The sequence below is a fragment of the Aegilops tauschii genome, chromosome 4 (genome assembly GCF_002575655.3).
Source record: "Aegilops tauschii subsp. strangulata cultivar AL8/78 chromosome 4, Aet v6.0, whole genome shotgun sequence".
Taxonomy (NCBI): Eukaryota; Viridiplantae; Streptophyta; class Magnoliopsida; order Poales; family Poaceae; genus Aegilops; species Aegilops tauschii.
The window spans coordinates 82,045,715-82,061,013 of NC_053038.3; positions in this window are offsets into that span (position 1 = coordinate 82,045,715).

Here is a 15,299-nt window from a genome sequence, read left to right on the forward strand (position 1 = left end):
AAAACCACTAGTTTCTGGAAGGGCAAGGGCAAGAAGGGATACTTCATGAAACGGCAAATCAGTTGCTGCTCTAGTGAAGAAACCCAAGGTTGAACCCAAACCCGAGACTAAGTGCTTCTGAGATGAGGGGAACGGTCACTGAAGCAGAACTACCCTAGATACTTCGTAGATGAGAAGGCTGGCAAGGTCGACAGAAGTATATTGGATATACATTATATTAATGTGTACTTTACTAGTACTCCTAGTAGCACCAGGGTACTAGATACCGGTTCGGTTGCTAAGTGTTAGTAACTCAAAATAAAAACTGCGGAATAAACGGAGACTAGCTAAAGGTGAGATGACGATATGTGTTGGAAGTGTTTCCAAGGTTGATGTGATCAAGCATCGCATGCTCCCTCTACCATCGAGATTGGGGTTAAACCTAAATAATAATTATTTGGTGTTTGCGTTGAGCATAGACATGATTGGATTATGTTTATCGCAATACGGTTATTCATTAAAGGAGAATAATGGTTACTCTGTCTATTTGAATAATACCTTCAATGGTCTTGCACCTAAAATGAATGGTTTATTGAATCTCGATCGTAGTGATACACATGTTCATGCCAAAAGATATAAGATAGTAATGATAGTACCACATACTTGTGGCACTGCCACTTGAGTCATATTGGTATAAAATGCATGAAGAAGCTCCATGTTGATGGATCTTTGGACTCACTCATTTTTGAAAAGATTGAGACATGCGAACCATGTCTATTAGTATATATGCATGAAGAAAGTCCATACAGATGGATCATTTGGACTCACTTGATTTTGAATCACTTGAGACATGCAAAACATACCACATGGGCAAGATGACTGAAAGGCCTCGTTTTCAGTAAGATGGAACAAGAGAGCAACTTGTTGGAAGTAATACATTTGATGTGTGTAGTCCAATGAGTGCTGAGGCACGCAGTGGATATCGTTATGTTCTTACTTCACAGATGATTTGAGTAGATGCTGAGAATATTTACTTGATGAAACACAAGTCTGAATTATTGAAAGGTTCAAGTAATTTCAGAGTGAAGTTGAAGATCGTCGTGACAAGAGGATAAAATGTCTGTGATATGATCATAGAGATGAATATCTGAGTTACGAGTTTGGCACACAATTAAGAAATTGTGGAAATTGTTTCACGACTAATACCGCCTGGAACACCATATTGCGATGGTGTGTCCGAACATCATAACTGCACCCTATTGGATATGGTGCATACCATGATGTCTCTTATCGAATTACAACTATCGTTTATGGGTTAGGCATTAGAGACAACCGCATTCACTTTAAATAGGGCACCACAAAATTCCGTTGAGACGACACCGTATGAACTATGGTTTAGAGAAACCTAAGCTGTCGTTTCTTAAAAGTTTGGGGCTGCGATGCTTATGTGAAAAAGTTTCAGGCTGATAAGCTCGAACCCAAAGCGGATAAATGCATCTTCATAGAATACCCAAAAGAGTTGGGTATACCTCCTATTTCAGATCTGGAAGCAAAAGTGATTGTTTCTAGAAACGGGTCCTTTCTCGAGGAATAGTTCCTCTCGAAAGAATTGAGTGGGAGGATGGTGGAGACTTGATGAGGTCATTGAACCGTCACTTCAACTAATGTGTAGCAGGGCACAGGAAGTTGTTCCTGTGGCACCTGCACCAATTGAAGTGGAAGCTTATGATAGTGATCATGAAACTTTAGATCAAGTCACTACCAAACCTCATAGGACGACAAGGATGCGTACTACTTCAGAGTGGTACGTAATCCTGTCTTGGAAGTCATGTTTCTAGACAACAATGAACCTACGAGCTATGGAGAAGCGATGGTGGGCCCGGATTCCGACGAATGGCTCGAGGCCATAAAATCCGAGAGGATCCATGTATGAAAACAAAGTATAGACTTTGAAAGAACTACTTGATGGTCGTAAGGCTATTAGGTACAGATGGATTTTAAAGGGAAGACAGACAATGATGGTAAGTGTCACCATTAAGAAAGCTCGACTTGTCGTTAAGATGTTTTCCGGCAAGTTCAAGGAGTTGACTGCGATGAGACTTTCTCACTCGTAGCGATGCTAAGAGTCTGTTAGAATTATATTAGCAGTTACTGCATTATTTATGAAATCTTGCAGATAGGATGTCAAAACATTGTTTCCTCGACGATTTTCTTGAGGAAAGGTTGTATGTGATACAACCAGAAGGTTTTGTCAATCCTGAAAGATGCTAACAAGTATGCAAAGCTCTAGCAATCCTTCTAAGGATTGGAGTAAGCATCTCGGAGTTGGAATGAACGCTTTGATGAGATGATCAAAGATTTTGGGTTTATACAAAGTTCATGAGAAACTTGTATTTCCAAAGAAGTGAGTGGGAGCACTATAGAATTTTCGATGAGTATATGTTCTTAACATATTGTTGATCAGAAATGATGTAGAATTTCTGGAAAGCATCCAGGGTTATTTGAAAAGTGTTTTTAATGGAAAACCTGGATTAAGCTACTTGAACATTGAGCATCAAGATTTATAAGGATAGATCAAAAACGCTTAATAGTAATTTCAAATGAATACATACCGTGACAAGATTTTGAAGGAGTTCAAAATAGATCAGCAAAGAAGGAGTTCTTGGCTGTGTTACAAGGTGTGAGTATTGAGTAAGACTCAAGACCTGACCACGGCAGAAGAAAGAGAAAGGACGAAGGTCGTCCCCTATGCTTTAGACGTAGGCTCTACAATATGATATGTTGTGTACCGCACCTGAAGTGTGCCTTGCCATGAGTTAGTCAAGGGGTAAAATAGTGATCCAGAAGGGTTCACATGACAACGGTCGAACTTATCCTTAGTATCTAGTGGACTAAGGAATTTTCTCGATTATGGAGGTGGAAAGGGGGTTCGTCGTAAAGGGTTACGTCGATGCAAACTTTGACACTAATCCGGATGACTCTGAGTAGTGAACTGGATTCGTATAGTAGAGCAGTTATTTGGAATAGCTCCAAGTAGCGCGTGGTAGCTGCATCTACAAGATGACATAGAGATTTGTAAAGCACACACGGATCTGAATATTGCAGACCCGTTGACTAAAACCTCTCTCGTAAGCATAACATGATCAAACCCTAGAACTCATTGATTGTTAATCACATGGTGATGTGGACTAGATTATTGACTCTAGTAAACTCTTGGGTATTAGTCACATGGCGATGTGAACTTTGAGTGTTAATCACATGGTGATGTGAACTAGATTATTGACTCTAGTGCAAGTGGGAGACTGTTGGAAATATGCCCTAGAGGCAATAATAAAATGGTTATTATTGTATTTCCTTGTTCATGATAATTGTCTGTTGTTCATGCTATAATTGTATTAACTGGAAACCGTAATACATGTGTGAATACATAGACCACAACATGTCCCTAGTGAGCCTCTAGTTGACTAGCTCGTTGATCAACAGATAGTCATGGTTTCTTGACTATGGACATTGGATGTCATTGATAACGGGATCACATCATTAGGAGAATGATGTGATGGACAAGACCCAATCCTAAGCATAGCACAAGATCGTGTAGTTCGTTTGCTAGAGCTTTTCTAATGTCAAGTATCATTTCCTTAGACCATGAGATTGTGCAACTCCCGGATACCGTAGGAATGCTTTGGGTGTACCAAACGTCACAACGTAACTGGGTGGCTATAAAGGTGCACTACAGGTATCTCCGAAAGTGTTTGTTGGGTTGGCACGAATCGAGACTGGGATTTGTCACTCCGTATGACGGAGAGGTATCTCTGGGCCCACTCGGTAATGCATCATCATAATGAGCTCAATGTGACTAAGGAGTTAGCCACGGGATCATGTGTTACGGTACGAGTAAAGTGACTTGCCGGTAACGAGATTGAACAAGGTATTGGGATACCGACGATCGAATCTCGGGCAAGTAACGTACCGATTGACAAAGGGAATTGTATACGGGATTGATTGAATCCTCGACATCGTGGTTCATCCGATGAGATCATCGTGGAACATGTGGGAGCCAACATGGGTATCCATATCCCGCTGTTGGTTATTGACCGGAGAGTCGTCTCGGTCATGTCTGCATGTCTCCCGAACCCGTAGGGTCTACACGCTTAAGGTTCGGTGACGCTAGAGTTGTAGAGATATTAGTATGCGGTTAACCAAAAGTTGTTCGGAGTCCCGGATGAGATCCCGGACGTCACGAGGAGTTCCGGAATGGTCCGGAGGTAAAGATTTATATATGGGAAGTCCTATTTTGGCCACCGGAAAATGTTCGGGATTTTTCGGTATTGTACCGGGAAGGTTCTAGAAGGTTCCGAAGTGGGGCCCACCTGCATGGGGGGACCCACATGAACGTGGGTAGTGGGGGCAAGGCCCCACACCCCTGGTCAAGGCGCACCAAGATCCCACCTTAGAAGGAATAAGACCATATCCCGAAGGGATAAGATCAAGATCCCTAAAAAGGGGGATAACAATCGGTGGGGAAGGGAAATGATGGGATTTCTTTCCCCCACCTTTGCCAACTCCCCAATGGACTTGGAGGGCAAGAAACCAGCCCCCTCCACCCCTATATATAGTGGGAGGCGCATGGGAGCAGCACCCCAAGCCCTGGCGCCTCCCTCCCTCCCGTGACACCTCTTCCTCCCCGCTTGCGCTTGGCGAAGCCCTGCCGGGATCCCGCTACTTCCACCACCACGTCGTCGTGCTGCTGGATCTCCATCAACTTCTTCTCCCCCTTGCTGGATCAAGAAGGAGGAGACGTCCCCGCTCCGTACGTGTGTTGAACGTGGAGGTGCCGTCCGTTCGGCGCTAGGATCATCGGTGATTTGGATCACGACGAGTACGACTCCATCAACCCCGTTCTCTTGAACGCTTCCGCGCGCGATCTACAATGGTATGTAGATGCACTCCCCTCTCTCTCATTGCTAGATGACTCCATAGATTGATCTTGGTGATACGTAGAAAATTTTAAATTTCTGCTACGTTCCCCAACAGTGTGGGCACTGCGCAACCAACATTTTATTATCCAAAATCTGCTTGCTCTTCTTTACCATGTTCCTCTTCCGTTCTTCTTTAATATGTACTCTCTCCGTTCCCAAATACAAGTCTTTGTATAGATTCCACCATGGACTACATATGGAGCAAAATGAGTGAATCTACACTCTAAAATGTACCTGGATACATCTATATGTGATCCATAGTGGAAATCTCTACCAAGACTTATATTTTGGAACGGAGGGAGTATGATAGTAGTACAGTATGTTCCTTGTACTGAAGATGAGCAGGGACATTTGCAGTGTAGAGGTCTATACGGTCGGTTATGATGGACACTTTGAGCCTCTTTGATTCGTAGGATCTTGTAAACATAGGAATAGGATTTGTAGTGGCCTGCCCACTTGAATCCTATAAGAATAGCAAGGGAATGCGGGGAGCTGTGTCGCCTTTGAGAGTTACACTGATATTAACAGTACCGCACCTTCACTTGAAGAGAGCTGGTATCCGAAGCCTTTCTAGCCGTACCGGCAATACTAGCACATATATTCCAGCAAGTTCCACTTTTGCTGATTTTACTCTGATGCTTAAGGTTTTCCCGTTATATCTACACTATGATCTGTGTAGCTGCTTTGTGTCACACTAGCAGCAGTCCACTCTTGAAGCTAAACACTGCAATGACTGACAAAATTGGCACCAATGCATTGAGTGCCATTCTGGATGCAATGAAACTCATACGCTCCCCACCTGTTGATTCTTGTACAGAATATGATCCTAATGACTATTCTAACCTCGAGGAGTCAAAGGCAGATGGCCTGTCCTGTTCACCCATCAAGGTGCCTGTTCTAATTTGGCAATGTTTTATTGATTGCGGGTATCTTGCATATGTTGTCTTGCATTTCTTCTACTTTGTTGCACCGCCATCTGCTTAGTTTACTCATCATATATGTCGAGATGCCATGCCCATCCATTATCAATACATATTCCATCTGTCATCATACCATGTTTTTCCACTCAAATACTATTCTTGTGCATCAGACATCAAAAAGGAAGAGGGTGATTGCCGAACCTGAAGGAGCACCAACAAAGTCCTTGAAAAACGTGGTGGTGCCGGAGAAATCAGACAGCACCCCACTTATATTGGCTGTACAACTAGTGACACTAAACGTAGGACCGACTCCAGCAGACTGTACCCATACTTCACTGGCCACACCACTAGCCCCACCACACAGGACCTGCACTCCAGCAAAAGGTATACCGATTTCATTTGCCATAGCACCAGCTGTACCACAGAAAAATCCCGCTCCAGCAAAAAGTACAGCAAGTCCACCGGCCGAAGACCTATCCCAACTGCAGAGACGGCCAATTCCTGCAGATTGGAACCCCATTCCATTTATTCCCAGTTTAAAAGACAGTGCTTTCAATGTTGTTAGGGACTACGTGCATATATTCCCATCATGGGAAGATTATTGTGAAGACAAACACCATTTTCACATCTTCCTGTCCAACTTACGTGTAAGTGCTATTATTCATGGTTATTATTTTCCTGTTTTCTGCTGATTGAACACATCAATGATTTACATTACATTGTTGTAACTAGGCGAGGGTCAATCTGGATAGTCATGACGAGCAAAGCTTGCTTGTGCTTTTCAAGGAAGCATTGCAGCAGTATCGGTGTTACCTGAGGAAATCACACTTTGATGGCAAGTCTATAAACGAATTTCCGGTGAAGTCTCCTGTGCTAAATTTAGAAGACATTGAATGGAAAAACCTTGTTATGCACTGGTCTCGTTCCCAGGATGAGGTACTGTCTATGAAATCACATGACAATTTGAACTTCTACTTTTCCGCATGTGCCTTACGGATCTTTTTTGCAGGAAATCTGCTCAAAGAGGAATTCTGGTTTGACAAGAACGACATGATATCGCAAATATGCTGCCCGCTGCTTTGCTCTTGTTAGTACCTATTGTCCTGTATCACTGTACTTGCATACATACCTGGTTCATTATGTGACAGCAGTATGGATGATAGCTTGCTTATCAATTGTTCGCTCCAAATTATCTGATCTGTATGAATGATTACATTAGTGTAGAATATATCCAATGCCAATGTTTTTTTAGCTCTGCATTGTTCTTGTAAGTACATGCTGTCCTTTATCAGTGTACTTATAATGACAGGTAGTTGTTCATGTACCATCACTCTGCAACTTATTTTCCTTTGCCCTCCATTTTCTACACATCAGATCTATATTTACTCTTACCATAAGGTTGGTACTGAAGAAGTTTAGCTGTGCATTGCTCTTGGCTGTACCTTTTGCCTGTATCGCTGCACTTACATTTATAGCTACTTGGTTATGTAGCATCACTCTTCATCTTATCTTAAATATTCTCCATTTTTTCGTATATTATCACATCTATATTTACTCTTAACAAAATGTAGAATAAAGGCAATGCTTTTGAAGAAGATTCTGTGGTAAACTTCTTGAATTGCCCCCCCCCCATCAGCATGGACAAGGCCTTTATAGAGCCTGTCTTCACCAATAATGTAAGTTTGTCCATCTCAAGCCTTTAAACTTTGTTGTATATATTTGGTTAGGCATGACTGCAACAACTGTTTATTTTTGGTGTTTGCATCAAATTGCTTGTTTAAAGTTTATTATGTAGTTCATAAATAAAAGTTTGTCCTTTCTCAATTTAAGTTTTCAGTTGTACAACCAAGTTCCTTCTTCATACCATGTAAATTAAACTATACAGAGCAAGTGATCTTCTTTTGCACTGCATGTATGCTTCTGTTCTTCATCGGTAATCCAGTGGTGTGGTGAACCTACCCACTACAGCACAATGTCATATTCTGCAATGGCTTAACTATGAACAATGTCATATCATTCTACTATTATTTAAACCGTCTCTTTATTAGCCAATCTGAAATGGTATAAATTGACAGCACACTAACCATTGATACTTATGAGTTCTTGATCTGTAATCTAGTGGTGTCGTGAAGCTGCTAACTGCTTCACAATGTCATTTCCTGCCATGTCTTGACCTGAACAATACCATATTGTGTTAATGCAATTTGAAACTGTGTCACTTTATTCGTCAGTAAGAAATGTGATGAATTGTCAGCACTGATACTTTTATGTGCAAAACCTATCATCTGTCTGCTTGTTTATCTTTCAGAGTGAGGAAGATATAAGTGTTGAACAAGCGCAGTCTCATCATCTTGCTCAGCTGCTTGCACTGCAGCTCCCCAGCATGGCTAACCTTTCTTGAACTCTATTGAAGTGCTGTCGGTTTTGTATATTATTTTGTCGGCGTGTTTATTTGCACTGGTGGCGATCTTTGATGCCCAGTGCATGTAATCTGTTGTCTGCTTGTGCTTTATTATCATAGTGGAGAACTTTGATGCCCAGTGGATGTAATATGCCCTAATTTCTTTATTGTATAGTCTAGGTTTTTTCTTATTCACGATACTGCAGTTATTTTACTGTATATATATCCTGTCTTCGCAGTAAACCGGCCAAACCGTAAAATTACGGTACATAATCGGGCCGTCATGCAATCACGATGTAGGTTGGGCCTGAAACGTGCCGAACAGCTCACGGGCCGGCAGCAGCCCGAAATGAACCCCGGACCATGATTGTGCGAATCAAATCACGGGCTTTTAACAGGCCAAAATTGTCTCGGTCCTTGTTTGGCCTAATCAGATATCGGCTGCGAGCAGGGCAGATGCAAACCGGGCCGTAGTTAGGCCCAACTATATGACGGGCTTTTAACAGGCCGAAATTAATATAAGTCCGAAATGTTAAACGGGCCCTTAACAGGCCAAAACTAATATCAGGCCGAATTACTAAGTGGGCCTTTAGCAAGTGGGCCTTTAGCAAGTGGGCCCAAAAGCATAGTGTCCAGTTGACGGGCCGAATCTGATATGGGCCATAATTGAGCCCAAAGCCTCTTAAAGGGTCGGACCTGATCTGGGCCGTAATTTGGCCCAGAACATGGTAGGCTTTTAACGGGGCGGATCTCATATGGGCCACTATTAGGCCCGGAGCGTGGCAGGCCATTAATGGACCGGATCAAATATGGGCCAGCATTTGGCCCAAAACATGGCAGCCAGTTAATGGGCCGGCCTACTAGGGTCCTCAAAATCTTGTGGGCCTACAGCTGGGCCGGCCCATTAATGTCGGCGAAATCTCATGGGCCTTTAGCTGGGCCGGCCCATTATGATCCACAAGAATCTTGTGGGCCTTTACCTGGGCCGGCCCATTATGGCACACAAAAATCTTGTGGGCCTTTACCTGGGCCGGCCCATTATGGCCCGCAAAATCTTGTGGGCCTTTAGCTGGGCCGGCCCATTATGGTCCGCAGAAACTTGTGGGCCTTCAGTTGGGCCGGCCCATTTAAACTTGATGGGCCGGTCCACGTGTCAACATATTATAGGCGCATCTCGCCCATTGGATGAGTGACACCTGTGCCAACGCGGACCTGACACATGTCTCCTCCAACCAATGATGATTTTACACGTGGAAAATCCCCATTACTCGGGGCTGTTAACGGGTTATCGGATCCAAAACCCGACCCGATAGCTTAACGGCGTTCTGTTACGGTGGATGCCACGTGTCGGTCACCCTTGAGAAAGCACTTCTGTGATGCACGATTTATCGTCATGGAAGTGGACACTTCCGTGATGATAATTTTGGTAATGTCATGGAACACTTCTACGACAGCACAGGTATGACTATCTTGATTCTGTCATAAATTTGTCATGGATGTACATGCATGACAAAAAACGCGACCTACTGTGACAAACACGTATCATCACGGAAGTGTATTTTTTTGTAGTGCACTTTCATCCATGGGCATAGACCAACTTAGGCCAAAAGCCTAAGCTTGGGGGAGTACGTATTTCTCACCGACATTACATTCATGTTCACACACTCATTCTAGTTGACGTTGCTCATACTTTTCATTGTACTATCCATGCTAGTTTATTTTCCTTTTTCTTGTTTTCTTCTTGTGTGTTTGAAAAACCTTAAGAAAAACCAAAAAAAATTTAGTTGTAGCTTTTAGCTAGTTTACTTTCCATGCTTGTAGTAGTAATAATTAAAAGAAAATCCAAAAAGATTTCTCGTTCTTCTTTTGCTTGTTGGGAGCTTTCCCGTGTAAATAGTTCTATTTCTTTTCTTGTTCTTTGGGGGTCGAGAGGAGAAGACCATAATGAAAATGTTGAAGTGGCTCTTATATGCATTACTGTTAATTTAACCAAGAGCCCATATTACCTTGTCTTCTCCTTGTATTAGATGCTTGCAGATTCCAGCTTAGTCCAATTGCACATGCACCATTATTATTATCCACACCATTCGGTCGTTCAAGTGAAAGGCAATAACGACGATATATGATGGACTGATTGAGATGAGAGAAGCTAGTATGAACTCGACCTCTCTTGTTTTTGTAAATATGATTAGTTCATCGTTCCTGATTCAGCCTATTATGAATGAAACATGTTGGCAATGACAATTAGAGAATATAGTTGCTTATGCCATGCTTAATTAGCTAGGAGTTTATAATGCTTCACCTTGCGTGTCAACATGCTATTAAAATGGTTGTGATGTGGTATGATAGGGTGGTATCCTCCTTTGAATGATTCGAGTGGCTTGACTTGGCACAAGTTCACACATGTAGTTGAACAAAATCAACATAGCCTCCACGATATTTATGTTCATGGTGGATTATATCCTACTCATGCTTGCACTCAATGTTTATTAATTTTAATGCATGTTCATGACTGTTGTCACTCTCTAGTTGGTCGCTTCCCAGTCTTTTTCTAGCCTTCACTTGTACTAAGCGGGAATACTGCTTGTGCATCCACTTCCATAAACCCCAAAGTAATTCCACATGAGTCCACTATACCTTCCTATATGCGGTATCTACCTGCCGTTCCAAGTAAATTTGTATGTGCCAAACTCTAAACCTTCAAATGAAATTCTGTTTTGTATGCTCGAATAGCTCATGTATCAACTAGGGTTGTCTGTATCTTCCATGCTAGGCGGGTTATTCTCAAGAGGAGTGGACTCCGCTCCTCACTCACGAGAAAATGGCTGGTCACCGGGATGCCCAGTCCCATGCTCAAATCAAATCAAAATAATTGCAAACAAAACTCCCCGGGATTGTTGTTAGTTGGAGGCACCCATTGTTTCGGACAAGCCATGGATTGATGTTTGTTGGTGGTAGGGGGAGTATAAACTTTACCATTCTGTTTGGGAACCGCCTATAATGTGTGTAGCATGGAAGATATCGAGATCTCTCGGTTGTTAGGTTGACAATGAAAATATGCCACTCAAAATATTATTTATCTCTATTTCAAAAACCGAGCTCTGGCACCTCTACAAATCCCTGCTTTCCTCCGCGAAGGGCCTATCTATTCAATTTTATGTTGAGTCATCATCCTCTTATTAAAAAGCACCAGTTGGAGAGCACTGCTATCATTTGCATCCATTATTATTAATTTATATTGAGTATGACTATGACTGGATCTCTTTTACCATGAATTACAATGTTTAGTCAGTCCTTGATCTTCAGAGGTGCTCTGCATTTATGTTTTGCGGTCTCAGAAAGGGCTAGCGAGATAACATCTTATTATATCATATTATGATTGTTTTGAGAAAGTGTTGTCATCCGAGATTTATTATTATTGCTCGCTAGTTGATTATGCCATTGATATGAGTAAACATGAGACCTAAATGTTATTGTGAATATGGTTAATTCATAATCTTTGCTGAAAACTTGAATGCTGGCTTTACATATTTACAACAACAAGAGCAAACAGAGTTTGTCAAACTTTTTCTTTATCACTTTCAGTTTGTCAACTGAATTGCTTGAGGACAAGCAAAGGTTTAAGCTTGGGGGAGTTGATACGTCTCCATCGTATCTACTTTTCCAAACACTTTTGCCCTTGTTTTGGACTCTAACTTGCATGATTTGAATGGAACTAACCCGGACTGACGCTGTTTTCAGCAGAATTGCCATGGTGTTATTTTTGTGCAGAAATAAAAGTTCTCAGAATGACCTGAAACTTCACGGAGAATATTTTTGGAATTAATAAAAAATACTGGCGAAAGAATCAAGACCAGGGGGCCCACACCATGTCCACGAGGGTGGGGGGCGCGCCTGCCCCCTGGGCACGCCCCCCTGCCTCGCGGGCCCCCTGGTGCTCCACCGACCTCAACTCCAACTCTATATATTCATGTTCGGGGAGAAAAAAATCAAAGAGAAGGATTCATCGCGTTTTACGATACGGAGCCGCCGCCAAGCCCTAATCTCTCTCGGGAGGGCTGATCTGGAGTCCATTCGGGGCTCCGGAGAGGGGAATCCGTCGCCATCGTCGTCATCACCCATCCTCCATCACCAATTTCATGATGCTCACCGCCGTGCGTGAGTAATTCCATCGTAGGCTTGCTGGACGGTGATGGGTCGCTGGATGAGATTTATCATGTAATCGAGTTAGTTTTGTTAGGGTTTGATCCCTAGTATCCATTATGTTATGAGATTGATGTTGCTATGACTTTGCTATGCTTAATGCTTGTTACTAGGGCCCGAGTGCCATGATTTCAGATCTAAACCTATTATGTTTTCATGAATATATATGAGTTCTTGATCCTATCTTGCAAGTCTATAGTCACCTATTATGTGTTATGATCCGGCAACCCCGAAGTGACAATAATCGGGACCACTCCCGGTGATGACCGTAGTTTGAGCAGTTCATGTATTCACTAAGTGTTAATGCTTTGGTCCGGTACTCTATTAAAAGGAAGCCTTAATATCCCTTAGTTTTCAATAGGACCCCGCTGCCACGGGAGGGTAGGACAAAAGATGTCATGCAAGTTCTTTTCCATAAGCACGTATGACTATATTCGGAATACATGCCTATATTACATTGATGAACTGGAGCTAGTTCTGTGTCACCCTATGTTATAACTATTGCATGAGGAATCGCATCCGACAAAATTATTCATCATTGATCCAATGCCTACGAGCTTTTCATATATTGATCTTTGCTTAGTTACTTTTCCGTTGCCACTATTACAATTACTACAAAGCTGCTACTGTTATTTTTGCCACTGTTACCGTTACTTCTATACTACTTTGCTACTAAATACTTTGCTGCAGATATTAAGTTATCCAGGTGTGGTTGAATTGACAACTCAACTGGTAATACTTGAGAATATTCTTTGGCTCCTCTTGTGTCGAATCAATAAATTTGGGTTGAATACTCTACCGTCGAAAACTGTTGCGATCCCCTATACTTGTGGGTTATCACTCGCCAGCAGGCCGGCGAGGGCGGCGAGGACCATGACATGTTCCTCTTCCTGGACGTCGGCCTCGGCTTCCTCCTCCAGCAACGCGGCGAGCGCTTCCTCGTCGTCTGAGTCCATTGCCGAGGCAAGCAAATCGCCGAACACCTTGCGGGCACGGTGGGCGCGTACCCGCCGCTACACTACCCATCCACGGCGAAAACACCGGAAAAATCGCCCAGCTGGTGGTGGAGGGGCTGCCTCGGCGAAACCTCTGCTCTTTTTTCGGCGGGGATGGGCTATCTAGCGGTGGCGGGCGGTGGGCGGCGCCGGGATCAGCCGGTTGGCGGCCGAGCGCGCGGGGCGTGTGAGGCGAATCTGGAAGAAAGACTTGACTTTTCGCCTGACGGTGTGGGCCAAACGTGCTTTTCCCTTGCGCCGAAGCCCCCGAGCGCCCCCCAGTGCACCGGGTTCGGCCTGCGATCGCCGGGCCCAAAAACGGGCCGAGTCGGCGGATTTCGGCGTCCTGGGGGCGCGACTGGGGCGTTTTTTCGGCGCTAGCGCCGAAAATCGCCTGGGGGGCCTGTTGGGGACGCGGCTGGAGATGCTCTAAGTCATACAATCGTCAAAGATAGCAGATGTCGCGCCTGGGCAATCGACCTCCTTCTTTCATTGTTGAGATCGCCTCAGCATTGTCGGGGCTATGCTAAGGAGAGGACAAATAGAAGGCCAATGGCTTGAGCCGATATAACGTCAGGGCACCATTCAGATTCTATGTGTGGGCCTCATTCTAGTTTCTATCTACTTGTTCCCCACGGCGATCATCTCTCTATTGTTGCCATGTATCACAATTCTGACTGATGCATGTGATCGGTCTGCATCAAAGGTATCATCGACATTTAGCTTTACCTGGCACAAACATAGTCGATGCGAACTTCCGAATTTAGAAATAAGACAAGGGGAGAAAGAGGAGGTAATCTGTTGTCGTTAGAGCACGACTGAATACACAACTCTTTCAGTGTTCTAGGTTGGTTCACCATGAGTAAGTTTTCTTCTCTCCCACCAAATATACAAAGAACAAGATTGCGACGGTCTCATGGAAATGTCTGAGGCCAACAATGGAAACCTCCTGTTCCGGAATGTTCAGAAGAAGATGATCAAGAACTACTTCACCTTCCTCCAGTTCCGGAATGTATGGCATGATCTCTTTCGACTTTTTACAGTGTGGACGGTCGTGCGCTTCACAGCCTCCTCTCCTGGATCGCAGTTCGGACATGGAGGCGTCACTTTAATGTGTCTATTTGATTGAGAGAACAACATGGAAGTGTACGCCAGAGAAGAAAAAAAGGACAACGCTAACGCCCACACGTGCAGTGGGAGCTAAACCCGCCCACACGCCTTATAGCACACAGACTACGCCATGTCACCGCATGCATGCATGTGGAAATCTTTTTGGATTTTTTGTTTTTAAAATGTTTTATCTCTTAAATGAAAAATCCGATTGAAGATCCGTTTTCACCATTAAATCCCTCGCGACGAGATCTTCGAAACTAGATCTCATATCAATATATTTCGACGATTTTTTTTGTTAAAAGTTGCCGTGTCTATTGCACATGAATTGCCATGATGTTTACACTGAAGTTGCCATAATATGTTTCAGCTATTTTCTTCTACATTTAAAAGTTATTTTTGACATATTATAAAAAGGGGGAATTAAGAAACTAGACTTGCCATGCATCATAAATTAAAATTGCCATGATACATGCACTTAAAATTGTCATGGTTCATAAAAAAATATATTTTCATGGTCAAAGTACTGAAATTGCCATCATCGAAGAACTAAAATTGCCATGATCTACAAACTAAAATTGCCACATGGCAACTTGAGTTTAAGCACTATGGCAAATATTTTCATGGCAACTTTTGGGGAAAAAATTTGTCGAAACATATCAACATGGGGTCTAGTTTTGAAGATCTCGTCGAGACGGATTTAATGGTGAAA